We start from the raw sequence: 19,569 nt of genomic DNA on the forward strand, positions 1-19,569 counted from the left end.
ATGCTGTTTCACATTTGGGCCAGGCCAGTCAGTGATGTTTGATCATCCTGGGTTATTTCTGGAATCTTATTTTCGGTTGAATTTGGCGTTTGTTTGCAAACCAAAAAACTAAAATGTAGAGATATTTTAACTGAGGTAACAGGTTTAAAAATGGAATCAACTGTCATTAAACGGAAACCTTGTTCTTTGGTTTTCGTGGGATCATTTTGAAATCTCCAAATCCTCTGTAAAGAAATTACCCATATATTATATTTCAGTTATGTGCCAGCTATTCTCACTTCTCTCCTTTCTCTTTGAGAACCAAGTTGTAATCACTTCACAAAAACCAGGAAACAGTTTTCAAAGGATGAATACAGTGAAAGCAGGAGCTCGAAAGAGAATAATGCCATATGTGTTTTAGGGGTAAAGGAGCACCATTCAAAATCCTTTAAATCCCTCATAAAACCACCTCTGCTGTCAGGATTTCAACAGTTTACCCTTAAAAAACCTTTATGAAAGCATCCAGAGGTAATTACCTTTATGCCTGGGCCTGGTAGGACCTGCTGTGTGAAGTTGGCTCATTCAGATTAAACCACATTCAGTGTTCTCCTTTTATAAAATGCCTCAGGGTTTACAAAGCAGCTATACGACTTCATGATCGCACACGTTGGTGTTGAAATAGTTTTTTCACAGGAAACGGATGACTATATAACTCACTTGGAGCTCCAGTGCATGGTTAGATTGCATATTTGCTTTGGACTGAACGGCTGGACAGTGATTCTGACATTTCTAAATGATATGGGAACAGACAGTGTCGGACACATGTCCTCACCTACCACAAAATCTCTGCCCTTTGTAAACCTCTTGCATCAGAGAGGCGATTGCTGCAGTCAAGGACCAAAATCTCGTTGTGTGCATGCACCCAATGTTTGTTTGTTTTCATAATCTGACATCAAGTTAACACAATGTACATGATCTGTACTGCACTACAGATCATGTACGTTGTGTTAAAAACGTTACAAAGGGCAGAGATTGGGTGGTAGGTGAGGAAATGTTTCCGACACTACATATCATCATGGCTACGTGTAGCATTGTTTATGTTGTGGTACATTTCAGGGCCGTATAGTTATTCATTGCCAACTACAGTACAGGCCATTATAACCACCTGCAAGCACACTTTTGACTTTTTTTAAATTTCCTGCTTTTCTGGTCACTTTTGGAAAAAATTGTAAATCGATAATTTAAAAAGAAAATTAAATTACAGCCACATTTTTACAACACCCTTTCTGTGACTGAAAAGGCTTTGATACCTTTGGATTAAATCCAGTGAATGGCAGGTGCACGGACCTAAAACTGTAACTAATGATTCATCTGTCTATGTTGGACTCATCGATTAGTCACAGTTTCTAATATAATGGCATAGGACACACTATACAGATTGCCCTGTACAAGGAAATCTTCACATTTGAGAAGCACTCGTATATTTTAAACAAATCCCTCATTCCCAAATATATTTCAATACTTTCTCCTTAAATAACAATGTGAGTGCACTAATTACAGACTTAGTATAATCTTAATGTACCACAATCACCATTACAGTCAAAAATAACATGTTCTTACTCAACACTCCCGCACTAACATCAAACTTGAGTTTAACATGATGTATTATTAGCATGTACCTCATGATTTCTAAAGCCTATAGGTATGAGTAAACATATAATCCCCTGTAATCATTTTTAGCTGGAGGGTTTCTGTAATGACAGCAGGTACTTGTATATCCCACTGTCTTCCAGTATGTGAGCTCTCAATGTCATATTTTTTCCATATAGGACCCCGCTGAGTATAAAGGTGATATGCTCTCAGACAGGCCTCTAGAAGACAGTGTTTGTGCATTTCCATTCTTTGTTCCTAGGAGTGACTGTTCATATAAACCTCAGGATATCAAAATATCAACACAGTGGACATTGAAACTACAGCATTTTAGCGTATAGTAAATGCTAGCTTCACCATCTTACATCCACTGATTTCTACTCCAATGTTCAGCAACTCTGAAAATTCTTAACTAATAGTGAAAACTGTATATTTTAAAAAGTAAAAACAAACATAATGACTATCAATTATTCATCATTTCCCTCTGTCCTGTTCTGCCCAGACCTGCAGTTGGGGCGGAGTGGAGGGCCCTTTTAACTTAAACCCCCCAACTCAGCCACACAGGGTCACTCATGCCTCACTGCAAATACCATAATTATGGGGAGTGGTCAGAAATACCTTAGCAGCCTTGTGTCAGTCATTCAAGGAGTCTGAGGGCAGTACCTTCATTTGGGGTGCGTAGCCCCCAAGGATCTGCAAACCACTACTACAAAAATGTAAGTTCAGTGGGGGTCTCGCCCTACCAAACCTCCAATCCTATTACTGTGCAATTCATATTAATAAATTCAGCTGCTGGGTTAACTCTCCTGAGCTAGCCTGGTGCAGGCTGGAAGCCCAATCATGCTCCTACTCCTCCTCCTCCGCTGCCCTAATACACTCCTCTCTCCCAACAAAAACCCTGTTGTTCTTAATACTAGTACCAATTTAGAAACACTTTAAAATTGCAATCGCATCCCCTAGGTCCAGTCCGCAACAACCACCTGTTCCCTCCCTCATTCTTGGACTGTTTCTTGTCAGCATGGCACCACAAAGGCATACAATGTTTCGTTGACCTGTACTCGTACGGCAGTTTTAACAGCTTTGCCTCCAGCAATTTCCAAAACTTCCCTTACCTCCCCCTCAACTCATGGGAAGACCTGCTTGTTCCAGACATCACTAAAAGGGACCATCTGTGAGATCTATTGCCACATTCTGGACCTCGGGAACCTATCTAATTCCAAAACATGGGCCGCCTGGGAGGCTGAGCTTGAACTCAATCTAGACATAGACTGGTGGGACGAATTCATATGAAATCTACATACTGTCTCATCCTGTGCTCGTCTCGCTCTCATCCTGTTTAAGGTCGGGCACATGGTCTATTCTTCCAAATCTAGATTGGCCGATATGTACACAGAAGTAGAAGAAAAATGTAGTAGATGTTCGAATCCTCACTGTAACCTAAGCCACAGGTTGTTTCTCTGCTCCAGGCTCAACAACTAGTCTGGTTACTTCAACACATTGTCTATCATATTGGGAAAGCAGGTTCAACCATCCCCTAATATTGCCATCTTCGGTACCCCATCTGACTCCCGCCAATTTAACACCTCACAAAAGGAAATGAACATGTTCACCTCTCTGCTTGCTAGACGCCGCCTGCTCCTGCATTGGAAATCCCTTACCTTACCTGAACACTGAATAGTTTAGGCCAGGACAAGGTTATGTGAATGTGGGGTTGTGTGACTGAGGGGTTGGGTCAGGTCTTTGGGTGGGGTTTCTTCTCTCTTTTTTCCTCTTCTCTTCTTTTCTCCACCCCAGCCTATGATGCGATCTGTAGTTGCCTACATTGCTGTTTGCCATTATCCTGTAAAAACTGTATTTACCCTATGATATCATTGCATCAACATCACTGATGCCATCCTGGACCCACATTTCTGTGCCATGTTCTCACAACCTCCAGCGCCCGTGGTTTTCTGCTGTTTCATGTTCAATCTACTTGTACCTATTTTACCTCTGGGTCTTCGAAAAAAGTTCAACAACAACAATAATAATATAACAAACTTCTTTCCTTCTCTGTATCTCCCCCCCCCCCCTCTCTGTATAAAAAATTATCTCCAAAATGTCCTATAAGTGTATGCGCACTGTCATGTCAAATGTTTGCTTCAATAAAAAGAAAATATACCACAAGGAGTCTGATGGCCGGGTTTGAGTCTGGCTGAAGGATCAGAGGGCATGGATAGGTAGACACATGTTTCTCAGTGGGGGGCTGCATACATAGTTGTATGTACAGTATGTGTATGTAGGCTGTAGCTCAGTCCATAGGGATTCAGCTTGGGAACCAGAGGGTCGCCGGTTCGAATCCTGTAATTAAGTGGACTGGTAGCTGGTGAGTTGCCAGTTTGCCTCCAGGGCACTGCCGAGGTGCCCCTGAAGCAAGGCACTGAACCCCCAACTGCTCCACAGACGCCAAAGAATGGCTCCCCTGCACCCCCTCTGTAATGTTTGTATGTGTGATATGTAGGGGGTGCAAGACAAATTTCAATTGTGTGTAATTGCTGTGAATTGCATGCAAAATAACTAGAATAAAGTATCCTAATCTTAATATTAATGACCTGAAAACCATAATTTGAGTATTAACAACAATTATCTATATTAATCTGACTGAGGGCTCTGACAGTGTTTTTGAGGGGATTTGGAGCATTCTAGAGATATTTGGCATTCATTTACCAGGTCTGTAGGCCTTTGAATGGACAGTTCATGTAGTCGGGAAAATTGAGTGAATGAAAGCAGTGTGTCACTAGGGACTGTTGCTGACCAAATGGTAGCTTGAGCTTAAGTACATTATGGTAAACACTCACCTCACCCTTCTGCAACTAGTCAATTACCAATCACATGCAGTTATATCTCTCTGAAACCAGAGTGCATCCATCCATCCATCCATCCATCATCTATCACTGCTTATTGACTAGTGCAGGGGTGGGGAACCTCCAGCCCGTGGGCCGTATATGGTCGTACACAACAATTTTGGCTCTTTTGATGAGGCATAAAAATAATTATACTGTGATTATAATCTCCCTGTCAGACCGGCAGATCCCAGCGCAAAATTTTGAAGCGCACCCATCCGTCAACAACAGTTGTGTGTTCAATCGCTGCGCTAATTAAAAATTTTGATTTCATTTTTTAAAAGGGCCAGGAATTAAAATGAAAATGAAAAAAAACTCAAATTATTGATCAAATCCCAATAACACATTCAGAGGGCTTACAGGTCCACATATCAACTTTCCTCTCCACAGCCCAAAGCTCGCTACAAAGACAAGGAAAAAAAACATGGCAAAAAGGACGAAACCTTGGAAGAGGCAATTGCAAATGGAGATTCCCTCTCCACCCAGAGGGGAGAAATAAAGCAATTAGAGAGAAAGAGAGATAACATATACAATATAAATCATGAGTTTCAGCTCATGCTCTGTTTTGCTGTCATGGCATTATGATTCATTTTAGGTCTAAGTTTTTGGAACACCACTGCTGCAAAAATAAGATTAATCAATTCCATTCCACATGGCAGAAATCAACAATAGTATAAACCAATAGAACTTGAGTAACTTGTCAAACGTTCAGCTGCATGCATTCACATGTTGCACTGCTCCTCACCTTTCCCCTTGCAAATGCTGCAATCTACAACTGTCACTGATCAAAGCTTCACCAAACTCTGTCATACTACACCTTTGATGCCTTTTAAAGTGATGCAGATACACTTTAAATTTAAGATTAATCAGAAATTGATAAAGCAAAAATAACTCCACAACTTAAATTAGACAAAAGTGTGATCATGTGCAAACAATTGTCTATTTCATTTCAATTTATCAATGTTGGCACCAGCAACACCTGATCTTTGTTGTTTACAACACTTATCCCATAGTGGGATGCGTGTTCACATTATTTACTATTTACTCCTCCTACTACTTCTACTACTGCGAGTTGATTTGGATGAAATTAACATTATTATTATGATATTATATTGCAAGAAAAAGTTTAGCTCACAGGTAATAGAAATTGAACACTAAACAGAGGTATGATTTAGCCCAGTAAACTGCAGCGTGCTGTGCATTGAAGCAGCATGTGTGCTGAAGCGGCTGTCAGCGATGGAATGACCGAGGAAAGCCTACCTGAGATCCAGATAGGTGACTGACAGGAATCTCTCTCTCTGCTACGCTCACACTTAAGGAAGTTTAGAAATCCTTTGACAGGATGTTGACAATTGTTGTAGTCCCATGGTGGTTTGCAGTTGATTCCATGAAAAGATATATAGCAGTACAGCACATACACACTGAGTTGCAGGAGTGTGTTTACTGTCCCTGACCTAACTTCAGCCCCTCCACAAGGCTCTGAACCGGTGTGCTGCTGATACACCTCAAACACTCCCTCAGGAGTCCCATCTCCACCCACTTCTCACACTGTCCCTCCTCTCCACAGGCATAGAGAGGAGGGAAGGACAGACACACACACGCACACACGCGCGCACACGCACACACACACGCACACACACACACACACACACACACACACACACTCACACTCACACTCACACTCATGCACACACACATTCTCACACATGCACACTTCTTCTATGTGCCCTGATTGCAGGCTGTGCTCAGCTCACCCTCCCCCTTGTCTTGCCTGTGGGCTCAGGCCTTTGGGCCTTGGCCAAGACAATGCTTCTCGTTTGTGTTTGTGTGTGTGTGCGTGTGTGTGCGTGTGTGTGCGTGTGTGTGCGTGCGTGTGCGTGCATGTGTGTGTCTGTGATGTCTTTTGCAACATGCCAACTGAAAAAACATTTTTGGTGCTTCTGTACTAACAGTGTGATCTGGCAGTGAGAATTTAAATCTTCACTCTGCAATGCAAATACATTTATTTAAGCTTATATTTACTGATCCAGATATTTTATTTGCATTAAGGTTACAGACAGATAAAACCAACAACTTAAACTACTAACAAAAACTTAAACTCAAAACAGTGAGTTATTTATTTTTGCATTCATGTTTTTCCCGTGCTGGTGAAGCAGCCGTTATGGCAGCTCTCCACGGTATTGTGAGCTGAGTATGGGCTGATTGGGCTCAAGTTATGGAAGTCATCAAACTCATGCAGTCAAAGCTTTATCCAACAATCATTATATTGTCACTTATATAATAGTGAGATAAAATACACATTATATATGGGGAACAAAAGCTCTTCTAAACCAGGATGTTTTACTCTGCAGTTCAGCAGGGGTCTCTTTTTTTTTTACCATCAACATTTAACAAGGATGTGTGTGTGATTGGCTTTCTCGTTTTGTTTGCTTCTGAGGAGGTTCCTCCAAATGCGTCCGTTTTGGCTACAGACGTCTGGACTACCTACCTTGTTGATTTGAGAATCAATGACCTCTATGGGCATTTAGAAGCAATTACAGCCAACATACGCATTACATCCCAGTACATACAACACAAATAATGTGATATGATGGAAACCTAGAAGGAAAACCAGTTTCCAATTTTAGAATCAAGATTGTTTTTGCAGTAGTTTGGCAGACACCACACTTCTCTGCTGTAAATTAACTGACGAAAATGTGTCATGTCAGTGTACAACAGTACCATAACTGTTACTTGTGTTTAATTTTAATAAACATTGGGATCTGGGCTAATTTGGGCACCAACAGGGACAATCAACTGGTGAATTTTGTCATCAAACATTAAAACAAGATTACAATCACAATCATTCAAAACAAGGTTTCCTGAGCCTCCAAAGTTATTATCAGAAGATCGTCTCTTCTCTTCATTATTATGCAAAAATGTCATACCTTCTACAGAGGCGTGGTTCAGCCTTTAATTCCACATTTGAACTGTTGGAGATAATGAATCAATTTTAAAGCCGAGAGTGCTTTACTGACAATCCCCCAGGAATCAGTGCCATTCATCTCAGTCTAAGAGAATAGTAATTAGCTGTTAGCTCAGCAACATGCATTGTAGTGTTGTTGTGTAAACACCAATGCACACTCTCACTGTTTCCAGCTCTACCTACCTATCGCTCTGTGCCAACAATGTGGTCAGGAGAGGGAGAATGATGTGTGGTGGTACTGGTGGGAAACAATCAAACATCATTTACAGCCTTCATTAACATACACATACGAGTACATGTATACTATATAAAAATTATACTGCAATTAAAGCAATGAATAGATTTTGCAAGTCATGATGTATGCACTATAATGTGAATGTGTGTAATGTGTGAAATACTCTGGATTACAGACCTTGAGATGTGATTGTAAAAGGATTCATTCAGGCATGTTCACTTCCACCGCATGAATTTACTCAGTGGACTCTCTTCATACTGCAATTACGCAACAGTGGAATCATATTGATACAATCTGAACTTGATCCTTGTTGTGATTATGGCGTTGACAAATGAAGTAAAACTGAAGCTAAAATGAAAATAAAAGTATAAAGAAAGTAAACTGGAAGCATAATAACAATTCTGGTAAAACCCTGTAAACCAGGGCTGCCCAATAGGTTGATCGCGATCGACCGGTCGACATTGCGTGTTACACAGAGCAGATTGGGACAATTTTGTCAGAGTTTGACAAAAGCTTTCAAGACTTTGCTTTACTCGAGCCAGTGGCTACATTTATGTGCTACCATTTATGTGTTTTTCAACTAGTGTGCCTTGAGAGATCGTCAGGTGTGCCGTGGGAAATGATCCAACTTCACTTAATTAGTCCACGAGCTGATCCGGGCGATCCGGGCCGGCCAGACTGGCAGATCGAGCGAGACAGACCGGCAGATCACAAATTTCGAAGCGCCCCGCCTCAACAAATGTTCAATCACAGCGCAAATTTTCGAAGTTATATTTACACTGGTACTATTGTTTGATGGAAATTACGAATTTCTTCAGAGTTGTAATTCAATTTCTGATAACTTGTTTTCCTTTCACAGTTTCATACTAGCTAAACAGAGGGGATGTTGTGATATTTGTTGGTGATGTACAGTATTTAGTAGGTGACATGCATGCTTGAAGTGATAAGTGTATCTGTCTGTAAGTTACACCAGGGCAACAAAAAGTAAAGTTTTACCTTTTCACTCCTTAATTACTTGTCTTCGAATACACTACTTACTTCACAATTAAAATTTGGACCCAACCCAAATTGGACCCATTGAAAACCACAAGCTGTACAAGATTAATCTTCACAAAAAGAATCACTTCATGTAAAATAGACCTGTGCATAATTAGACCTGATCCTAAATACTGTTGACCTGAGCAGTAAAGATAATAGTTGATACATTTGATAATCCAATGCTCAAAACCTCTTAGGGTTCAGCATGATGACCTGAGAATACATCACAGTCATCACAGAAATTATTTTACACGATACACTGCTGATCATGTTAAAAGGATAACAAAATCATAGGTGCTTAATTTATTAAATGAAATTTCTAGTCACAATTATTTCAGTTCCTTCATAAAGCTACACTGACATTATTGAGTGTACTGTTGTAGCATTAGAGACATGGTGTTTTAAGTGGTGGGCAAGGTGAAAGCCTCTTGCCTTCTAGCAAATGCTAAACGCGGGAACATGAATGTAGTTGATGCAAATGGAGGAGTGATAATGAAGGTTGTGCGGAGGAGGGAGACGGGGGGAAAGAGGAGGTCGGCTCTAGAAATAAACACTAACAGAAGGTGGGCATGGAGCCACCAGCAGCAGGTGAACCTGAGTGAGGAACAGGAGAGCCCGGAGGAAATGAAGCTAAAATCCACCTTTTGTGACTCAATGCCAGTGCCTCACGCTGATCAGGCCATATTGATGAATATTTACATTGACACTGGGGTCATTTACCCATGATTCCATCCTGACTGACTGGGATGTGACATTCACACTCCAGGGGAGGAAGAAGTACTTAATTCTTTTACTCAGATCTATAATCTTCATTATTCTTCTGAGTTATGTATTTAATTATTAGTGATTTAATATGATCATTTTATGTCTTTGGTCATTGTTTAATGTGCTAAAGACATTTGTACAAGTGTATTTATCATTGAATTGGAATTTTATTGTATTATGAAAAATAAAATAAAATAAAATAAGGATTTATGTATTTGTTTATCCATTTATTGCTGCACTGATCTAAATTTCCATTCTTGAATGCGGGTGTGGGCAGGAAGTAAGATATGTGTGTGGGTTGCACACAAACATATGCAATGTGCATTTTATTAGATCACAGATTGTTATTTATAGAGCCCCTAACGGAGTTTGGAAAATATTTATATATATAGTAAATATATTAATAATAAAATGTATACATTTTACACTAAATGAATGGAATAAGTGCTTGTTACTTGTGTTGTGTAGCTCGATCTGTAACCTCAATATACAATTGACATAAAGACTCCCTGTACTCTACTTCCAGGATCAACTTTGTGTCGTCTATCTTCAACCGTTTCTGACTGTTGTGGTTTGTTGTCTCTGCCTTTCAATGCAGTTCCTGTGTCTGACTTCCTGCATTCACGCACGGTGCGTGAAGAAGAAAGACCAGACGCAGAAAACAGTGCTTATCGGGAGCCGTTGTGCTGTGGTGTGTCAATTGTGAACAGTCGCATTGGTTAACATGGGTGCATTAAATCAAAACGACCAAGTGCATCATGGCGCTTTGAGGCTATCATTTTGGCGGTGCGACGCTTAATGGTGATACCGGGTCCGGTGTGGCCCCAGGGTTATACTCAGGGTAAACAACAACTCTAATAGCTAGACTGTGACACCAAATATGAGCAAAGATTAGACCAGAAAATTATTGTAACAGATTTACAGAAATCATGACAAAGGAAGACAGTTCTGTCTCTATAAACTAAGTATTTAAGATTGATTTACTAATTTCCTTCACAGTGGAAAATCTCCTATTCACCTGAAATGCTATTCCTGTACAACTGGCCCCATGCTGACATGCCAAGGTTAATGATCCATCTCAGGGGGCTTGGACCCCTTTCAACCATTGATTGAACCATTGATAGAAGAGATGCAATATTTTATTGTCTCTAGATTGGCATGTGACATATTGAGAGAAATTTACCTCACATTAGGAATATAACATAACACAATATAATATAACATAGTTAAACAATGCTTTCTGTGAACGGGATTGCATGAGATTGATCAATTACATGCAGCTCTCCATATCACAGCACAAAAAATGCATTTCTGAATGACCTGAATGACAAATGGCTCATAAATACAATCGGAGGCTTGTCAGGTCACAGTCAGGTAAGTTAGAGGTACCCATCATGCACTCTGCAGAATACAGGGTCAACCCTGAGTTCAAGTGATCAGCTGTGTCTTGCTCACGTTCCGCCCTGTCACCTCCAGATCGACAGACAGTGAAAGAAAAACTGTCACCACATGCTGAGAGATGGTCAGCAGTTAAAAACAGGCAAAGGCCTCAGCTGACCTTTTGTCCTAAATGTGTGTCTGTCAACAAGTTCACATCTTTGCTGTTATCGTGAAAACAAAATCTAAGAATTTTGGGCCATGAACAGGCAATATTGAGGAAATAATTTGAAGTGTTTAAGAAGAATAACTTAGAAAAAGGCGAGAAAGGACAGACGGGAGGATAGAAGGACACATTAACTGAGAGATGAAAAGGAAGGGCAGAAATCAAAAGGGAAACGGGAAGGAAAAAGAAGCAATGAAAGAAATAAGGTGAAAATTAGGATGACAGGAATGAAGGAGAAACTATAGAAGACAGGAAGGAAAGATGAACGGAAGGAAAGAAATTTAAATATGGGGCAAAAGGAAAAGGAAAGAAAGGAAAAATATCTTTTTATGATTTTCTGATAACTTATATTCAACAACTGAGTCAAAAATAAATAAAATACAGATTAGTGGAATCTTTTGTTTGTTTGTTGAATTTGTTTCATATTCACAGCACATTTTTCTGAATTGTTTTAAATATCACACATTTTTTAGAAAGAAGCAACAAATCACTCGTAAAAAATAAGACAAATTCAATGTAAAACCCCAAAACAACCTTAGGCTAAAAGGGTTAACAATCTGTGTCCTGTGGCACAGATTATCAGGTAGATAAAGATCACAGGAATTTGAGGCTGAATTCCTCCAAACTGCGGCATGTCACAATATTCAACATTTTGCACTTTACTTTGTTTGAGTTATTATTTGCAAGTGGACTTATCTAAATGCTGATGCAACCATAAGAACTGAGATAAGACTCAAATGACTCACATAAACAATGATAAATATTTAGAGTTTAGACACCAGCATGTGTTTCATTAGGCACTAGAAAAAACTCTGAACAGACTTGGGTTCACTTATGTGGTTACAATCAAGATCGGCGCATACATTGATTCATTACAATTTCAATGTGATGATGGTGTTAACATTTTTGAAAAATCAGTTTCTTAATCAGAGTAAAATCTTTTGTGATTTAAGCACTGTCATAAAAACCTACATAAGTGCAGCTTTGATTTCCAGGCTGCAGGTCTGATAACATCACACGGGACTCTGGAATTTTTCAGGAGTTTCAGTTTCTCTCCCCTTGTGAAATGTTCCTCTATGACTCTCAACTAACACACAAAGCAGATTAGTTTGAAATACATTGTTGAAGTATCTCGGCATCAATATGACACCTACATTTTCAGGCCTTTAGCCCGTAAACTTTACTGCGCTCATCACGACACTGAAGTCAGAAGAACTCAGATAGAGCAACCTGACGCTCTCCTGAACTGGGAAAATCAAGGTCATCAAAATTATTGTTTTGCTGAGATTTCTCTACCTGTTTTGATCTCTTCCCTTTTTTCTACCTAAACATTCCGTTGACTCTTTGGACAAAATGATCAGCGCTACTGGATTAATTCCCCAGATCTAGTCTGGTGCAGCGTGCTTCTCTCCCCTCCTGTATGTAAAAAGAATGATCCACATATGGTCCTGTGTTACACACATGGACCCATCTAACAGAACCATGACAATGTGGCTTCACTATTATCACTCTGGTACAGAACACAATTATTCATCACCAATAACGTTATTATCCACGACCTATACAATCCGACTGTATAAGTCACTAGCTCGAGTCACTGTTTCTTTGTCTCCTTATGCATCTTGTCCACATGTGTATCACATTTCAAAGGTCTCATCAATATTTCTTACCTTTTTCTTTCTCTTTTTTCTCCACCTCTCTGTGTATAAAAAACAAAGTGTCCCATAACTGCAGGCTCATTGCCATGTCAAATGCTTTCTTCAAAAAACATTAGAGCTCAAGATTTTTTTCCAAGATTCTGAACTTAAACTTGAGCTGAACTCTGCTCATGGGGACAAACTGAAAATCATATAAACGCTTAACACTTTCCTATCTCATGCAATCATTCGTCATCACATTGACATTCAACCCATTCCACAGAATGCCACCAGTGTGATTTATTTCTTTCTCTCAACTTATTACTCTTGCTCTTCATTTTTTCCAGAATACCTTAACCCAGAAAGGTTGTGGCTTTCAGCATTGACTGTCACCCCCTTTTATTCATCCACTTTTTATCCTGAACCTCTTCATCCTTTCTCTTTCACACTCACACACAAACACACACACACACACACACACACACACACACACAAACACACACACACACACACACACACACACACTCACACTCACACTCATGCACACACACATTCTCACACATGCACACACATGTTGTTAAGTTGTAAAGTTAGATTGTATATGTATATATTTATATATATATACACTGTTACTCGTAAAGTTGGTGTAGTGGCAAAGCCTTGATGTTTTTCTGTGTCCTATTGACACAACTTTTGATAGTTCTAACCACTTCTGCAGAGTTTCGGTGTCTTGCGTATCTGATGGTAAAGTAAAGCGTATCTGCAGTTGATGATATTTATTGTCACAAATGAAAAGGCCCAAATTACATGAACACGGTTTGTTCTATACAGTTAACGCTGTTCCAGTTGCTATTGTCACATTCAGCATCCCGGCCACTTGCGGATATGGATACGTCAGTGATGGTGTGCGCATCACTGGAACCCCTTCCATCTGGTCTCGGCTTGGCACACCTATATGCTCATGCCCCCATAACCTATAGATGGCGTAAACACTCAAAAAGACATCAAAATGTTCCACTTCAAACGCCAATCACTAGAAAGGAAATATCTCACGGCTGTACATAAACTCAAACTGAAATATAAATCAAAATATCCATTTGGCTCCTACAGTTGGAATAAAACATTATTCCAACTTAATAGGAGACCGTGTAGTTGTTTCAAAATCAGTTTGGATCATGTTCACATCACAAACGAAGCTCTCCTCTGTTCATTTGTGCCTGGACTGAGACCACTTCCTCAAAATAGCCTGATGCAGCTTTGGTCTGGACTCAACGCAATTGTACCACATGAAACCAGACTAAACCACAGAGGCCTTGTAGGTATATTCACTTTCATCAAATATTGCTATCAAAATGAAATAAAAATTAAATGAAAATAAAAATGATAACTTTCATAAATTAAAGTCCTCGGGAAACCACCCCTTACTTAAAAGGGAAAAAAGGATAGCAGATAATTGAGCCTCAAAGATTCACCATAAATCTTAATTATCAATTCAAATTAACTAATTAATTAATTAATTAATTAAATGGGAATAATCTAAAGGTTAGTTTTGCACTCGAAATCAATCTGGAAGGGTGAGACTTGGCGTGAGCAGAGGATGAATCATACAACATTCAAAGCAAACAAATCAGACACTGTTATAATATGAAAACATTTATTTACTCACAATAATAACTAAAAGTCATCACCATAAATATAATAAACCAGAAAGACATAAACAATAACAGAAAGTTCAGATAATAACGGATTCATCACAAGGGAAGTAAAGCTTGAGTGTGTGTGCGTGCATATGTGTGTGTGTGAGAGATGATGGCCAAGTTGTTGACACACCGACTAGTAGGACCTGGATGAGGAATCCAGTTAAGAAACAGGGCTATACAAAATGGCGGGTAAACACATGTGTGTGGGCGGAGTTTCAGGGTTCAAGGTTCACTACTAAGATGGCGGATTCACTCCTAGCTTAGCCTGTGTATGTGGGCGTGTGCCTGTGCATGTGTGCGTGAGGGTGAACTGGGTGTCCCACCCCTCAGAGAAGGAGAGGATGGAATGGAGTCAGTTCTGATGAAGGTTATTTTGGCGGCAGGCTGGTAGGTTTAAAAGAGTCTTGCAATACACAAAAACCTTTGGCATCGCTCAATATCACTGTACCACGAACAAAGGAGTGAGAGAGAAAAAGGAGGGAACAAGAGGAACGTCGCGCATGCAATCGTTGTTGATAAACACCTGAAAAAGGTGTTCACTGAGACAAGGCCTTTGTCTTTGTCCAGAGAGAGATAGGGGGGGCCTCCAGTCGTCTTCTGACTAGCAACGGGAGAGAGTTCTGGGTTCACTGGATTGGAACATCCAGGACAAATTCTTAGGTCTCCTTTCTGCTTTGAGTGGAGCTGGAGAGACTGACATCTGAATTTTTCAGGGCTTTTATATTGCAAATGACCTCACAGTCAAGGGTTAACCTTTTGGCCAATGTCGCAGCAGCTGAGTCTATGGCATCTTCACATCAAGGTGCGAAGAGGGGGTTGGTCCACTACAACTATGGGGATTGTAGTGTTCTGGTCTCGTGAAAAAAAGGACCACACGGCCTACTACATGGTTTTCAGGGTTGGAATGACACCATAGGCCCCAACAGCGTGAAAACACAAACAGCACAGTTTCCCTGCTAGGTGGCATTAATAAATACTGTGAAATATAAAACATGTCGGTGCTGGTCAAAATTATCAAAGCATTAATCATTCTGAAAAAGTTCCTCAATGTAAGCAGCTGAGTGAGGTTTTACTACCTGGCAGCAAGTACGGCACATTTCTTGGTAGACGCTTCACTGATCTGGCTGATACAAGTCGACTGGAGCTGTTCTATCTTGAAGGTTAGACAGATGATCTTCAGACTTGAAGTTCAGTGAGGGAAGATCAGTAGAATTCAGTTTCACTTGTAGGGTGTTGGGGGTTGTTGGGGCTGTGAAACACAGATATAAGGGAGTGCCACTAGAAAGCGTGTTAGATCACATCAGAGTGTTCCATTTCAGTAAACTGACTGATCATGAGAGGGCTAATGTTGAATCCATTGGTTACTAACGTGTGTGTGAGACAGTTTAGCCAGAAGACACCTAGATGTCTTCTAGGAGGTATAGAGGGGGTGACTGCTAAATGCCTCAGCTGACACCTGGATCTGCAGCTATTTGTAGATCAATCACATAGAGACAGACAACAGAGTGGAGAGGAGAGACACAGAGACAGAGATGTAACTTTGCCACTATAAACGTTTTTCCTACTATCCAAATAAAAGCTCTGACACAATTTCCGGTTCAATGAAAAATGGTGAAATTGTTTCACAAGTGAGTAGTCAGAGGTTTAAAAGTTATTTTCTGCTAATTGTGATCAGAGAGTGATGATTGGAAACTAAATAAACAAACAAAAGAGAGTGTAGAACCGAGGCGAATCAGTTTTAGGACAATCCTGTAATATGATGATGATTATTATCATTATCCAGGCAAAATCAATACAGTTCCAGCATGTTGTGCTTGGCCCCTTAAAAATGCGGAAGTTGAGATTTAGCACGTTCCTTTGATCTTCTCTCATGTCAGGTGAACATGAGAGAAGATCAAGGGAATGTGCTAAATCTCATAACTTAACAGGTTTGAACAAACCCCTACCGCCTGAAAGAGTGTGATGTCGAAATACTTTCCATCGATATTGTCTCTAAGCTGCAGGGATCAGAACCAACTTGTCGGCATCTAAGCTTTTCTCCACACAGCATCAACAGAGAACAACTAATTTTCACTGACAAAAAACTAATGATCCATCCTTAGAAATGGGTATGATTACCGAACGCTTGATGCATTCCATATTTATGTGAAAATACACCCTAAAACAATATTTAAATTTCACTGGGAGGCATAAAGGTCAAGGTTATCCCCCCTATCATGTTGTGGTATAGTTGAACACATTTCCCTTTAAGCTGAAAAACATTTAACCTAATGAAACAAAAATTTACTTATTGATCCAAAACATGTAAAGGGTATATTGCAAAAATACTATACCAACATGAACATTGGTCATTTTAGACCTCACCTTTGTACCTCTCTTTCCTTGATCTCATTTGTATTGATTGCTTGTAGCTTGACACGGACAGCAAAGGCAAAGGCTCAGATGGTTTGTACTATATCATCTTGGCTGTGCTGCCATATTTGACAGCTTACATCTCTAAGACTAAACAGATGGTGATAGACTACGGGAGAGAAAGGACTCGGCCAACTCCTGTAGCCATACGGAGCACTCAGATTGAGACGGTCCACACTTAGAAATACCTGGGAGCTCAGTTGGACAAGAAGCTTGAGTGAGCCTTTTGCAGACCCCTGTTGTGGACTCTGTACCAGTGCCAGGTTTTTTGCTGTGGTGTGCTGGTTGGGGTCCGCTTAGTGCACCAAAATAACAAGTTAATAAAGAAGCCTTGGTGTCTTGTTAGGGACTGAGCTGTGCTCCATCGAGGGGGTAGCTGAGTAGAGGTGGTAAATCCACCCTTCAGATTCTGATGATATTTCAACTGAAAAATTGAGCGTTCATAAGCCCGAGCAAACAGCTAGCACCCACACGGAAAATGTCACTGAAACCAAATCAAATCAAAAATATAATGTAACAAAAGTCTGACCTCCCTCGTGCTGTGAAAAGTTGTACAGTTGTAATTCTAGTGGAGGATTTGTTTCCTTGGGATCACAGCATTGTTAGGCAGCGGTGTTTTCTAGGGCTCAAACACAAGTAAGCATCAGCAATCACAGAGACAATAGCACCTTCACTGGGTATTAAGCATTATACACATCTGCTATGTACAGGTACCAAATGTATATAGAACCAATGGACAGAGAAGAATTATGGATATTCATAGCTTAAGTGGACACAAGGAAGACAACTGTACTAGACGTTGTTGTTGTTGTTGTTGTTGTTGTTGACACGTTTGAATGTTGGCAATACAGATATCATAAAAAAATAAAAAGAAGAAAGAGCAAAAAGTGCATTCAGTGAGCATTTGGGGAATGTGTGTAAAAGCTTTTACAGGTAATATTGCGGCCCATCTGTCAAATTTAAAAATCATTGTGGCCCCTGAGCCAAATGATTTTCCCATCCCCGCCTTAGAGGGTAGATTAGTGGTAATTTTTCGAATGCTCTTTATAACAGGAGAGGCAAGAGAAAAGGGGAGATATATGTGAGCGCTGCAGGAAGAACAGTATGATGTCTTGAAGTGATCAGTCCTTCGCTTAAAATAGAACTTTAGAGGAAAAAGAAAATGACGATACGACACACATCAATAGCTCGCACCAAACAGCTCACAGTCACCTGAAGAGGACTGAAAGCGTGCTAAATGTCACTCTCATAAAAAGCTTTGCGTAGAAGAATTCCTTCCTCTTCTCTGACTCTGTGTGTGTGACTGTGCGTGTGTGTGTGTTTGTGTGTGGTCAGGAGGGTCGGTCACGCTTCACCAACATTGCATCATCCTCCGACCAGCTGATGCCTGGTTAGCGCTCAGTAGCATGCTGTGTGTGGTTGTGTGTGTTTCAGTGAAAAAAGAAAGGAGCCGTGGTAATGTGATTTTATTGTTTAAAAAGACATTATGGGGGAGAATGCTATGCAATGGTAAAACTAACTTCGTGCAAATACTTGAAATGTCGCCAAGAAAAAGAGACATGTTGTCTCTCCTGTTCAGAGTTAATTACTCCAGGTTCTGTTATAGTCAGAGTAGTGCTGTTAAATAATACAAATACTAAAGCTCAGTATGGTTATATGCATGTTCAAGCTTTGATTACACTCTGATTAAGACAATAAAAACATTTGTAACCTTCATGTAAATACCATAATAATACTGAAACATATATGATGTGTTATATAGAGGCCCAGCCTCTGAGGTGTTCGTTGACATCGTGGTTCCACTCAGAGCTTCAGGCTCAGGAACTCGTGGAGCATCCAATGGAAACTGTAACGTACCTTTACGTGAATCTGCTTTTGGACAAACTGCTTTTTCTGTTCGGGGGATCAACATGTGGAATTCCCTCCCTACTGAACTAAAACTGGATCCAGACTGGGATCATTTTAAATTGAAACTGAAACAGTTGGTTGTCAAGCTCTGAGTTCTTTGTTTTAGAAACAGACTTATTGTTAAGTTCGTGTTTTAGTGTCTGTCCCCTCTAGGGACGGCATTGCAAATTAGCTCAGGCTATAAATGCTGTGTGGCGTGGTTTATGTTACATACCTGTCCCTATTCAAATAAACGAAAACATATATACTGAAAATGTAACCTTAATCACAGAACAATCAAATCAATAGTGTAGTGTACATACAGTTTTGTTTCATCTTACTCCTATTCATACAATGCTCATTTTCATCCTTACAAAATTAAATAGTGTTGAATTTCATCCTTTCTAAACATGTTTCATAATTTTTGTGATATGTGACATAAATGATTCATTCATTCATTGATCAGGTGCTTTGACAAGATTGTCAATTTCAAGACTGTTTGGTGGATGACCTGGCATTCAAGTGTGTAAGAGTGTCACTACCAATGTTTATTAAAACATTTATTTAAGCGTAAATAGGTGTCAATGTATGTACAGTCTGTATTGCCACTGAAGGTCTACACATTTGAAAGTGTGAGTGTTTGTGTGTTTGTGTGTGGCTTTTGGTATGCTCATATTTCAAGGGGGCAGATGGTGCTGAAGCAGGAGGTACAAGCCAGCCTCAAACTCTAGTATATATGTGTGTGTGTATGTGTGCATATGAGCACAGCGGGTCCCAGGAAACATGAGCAAATTCCCAGCAGATCTGCTGTTTCAGAGA

At 40.1% G+C, this 19,569-nt stretch overlaps 1 protein-coding gene across 1 annotated transcript in view; it reads right to left on the bottom strand.

Moving 5' to 3' along the window:
* fat2 (FAT atypical cadherin 2) overlaps nucleotides 1-6,000 on the bottom strand; it is a 55,054-nt gene extending 49,054 nt beyond the window's left edge. Inside the window, exon 1 of the mRNA XM_076148908.1 lies at nucleotides 5,769-6,000. The gene's annotated coding sequence lies outside the window, so the exon portion shown is untranslated. The remainder of the gene's footprint in view (nucleotides 1-5,768) is intronic.
* Between the last annotated feature and the right edge of the window lie 13,569 nt (nucleotides 6,001-19,569).

Source organism: Genypterus blacodes, unplaced genomic scaffold (assembly GCF_046128005.1).
Source record: "Genypterus blacodes isolate CSIRO-AG114 ecotype Tasmania unplaced genomic scaffold, CSIRO-AGI_Gbla_v1 ptg000044l_1, whole genome shotgun sequence".
Classification (NCBI taxonomy): domain Eukaryota; kingdom Metazoa; phylum Chordata; class Actinopteri; order Ophidiiformes; family Ophidiidae; genus Genypterus; species Genypterus blacodes.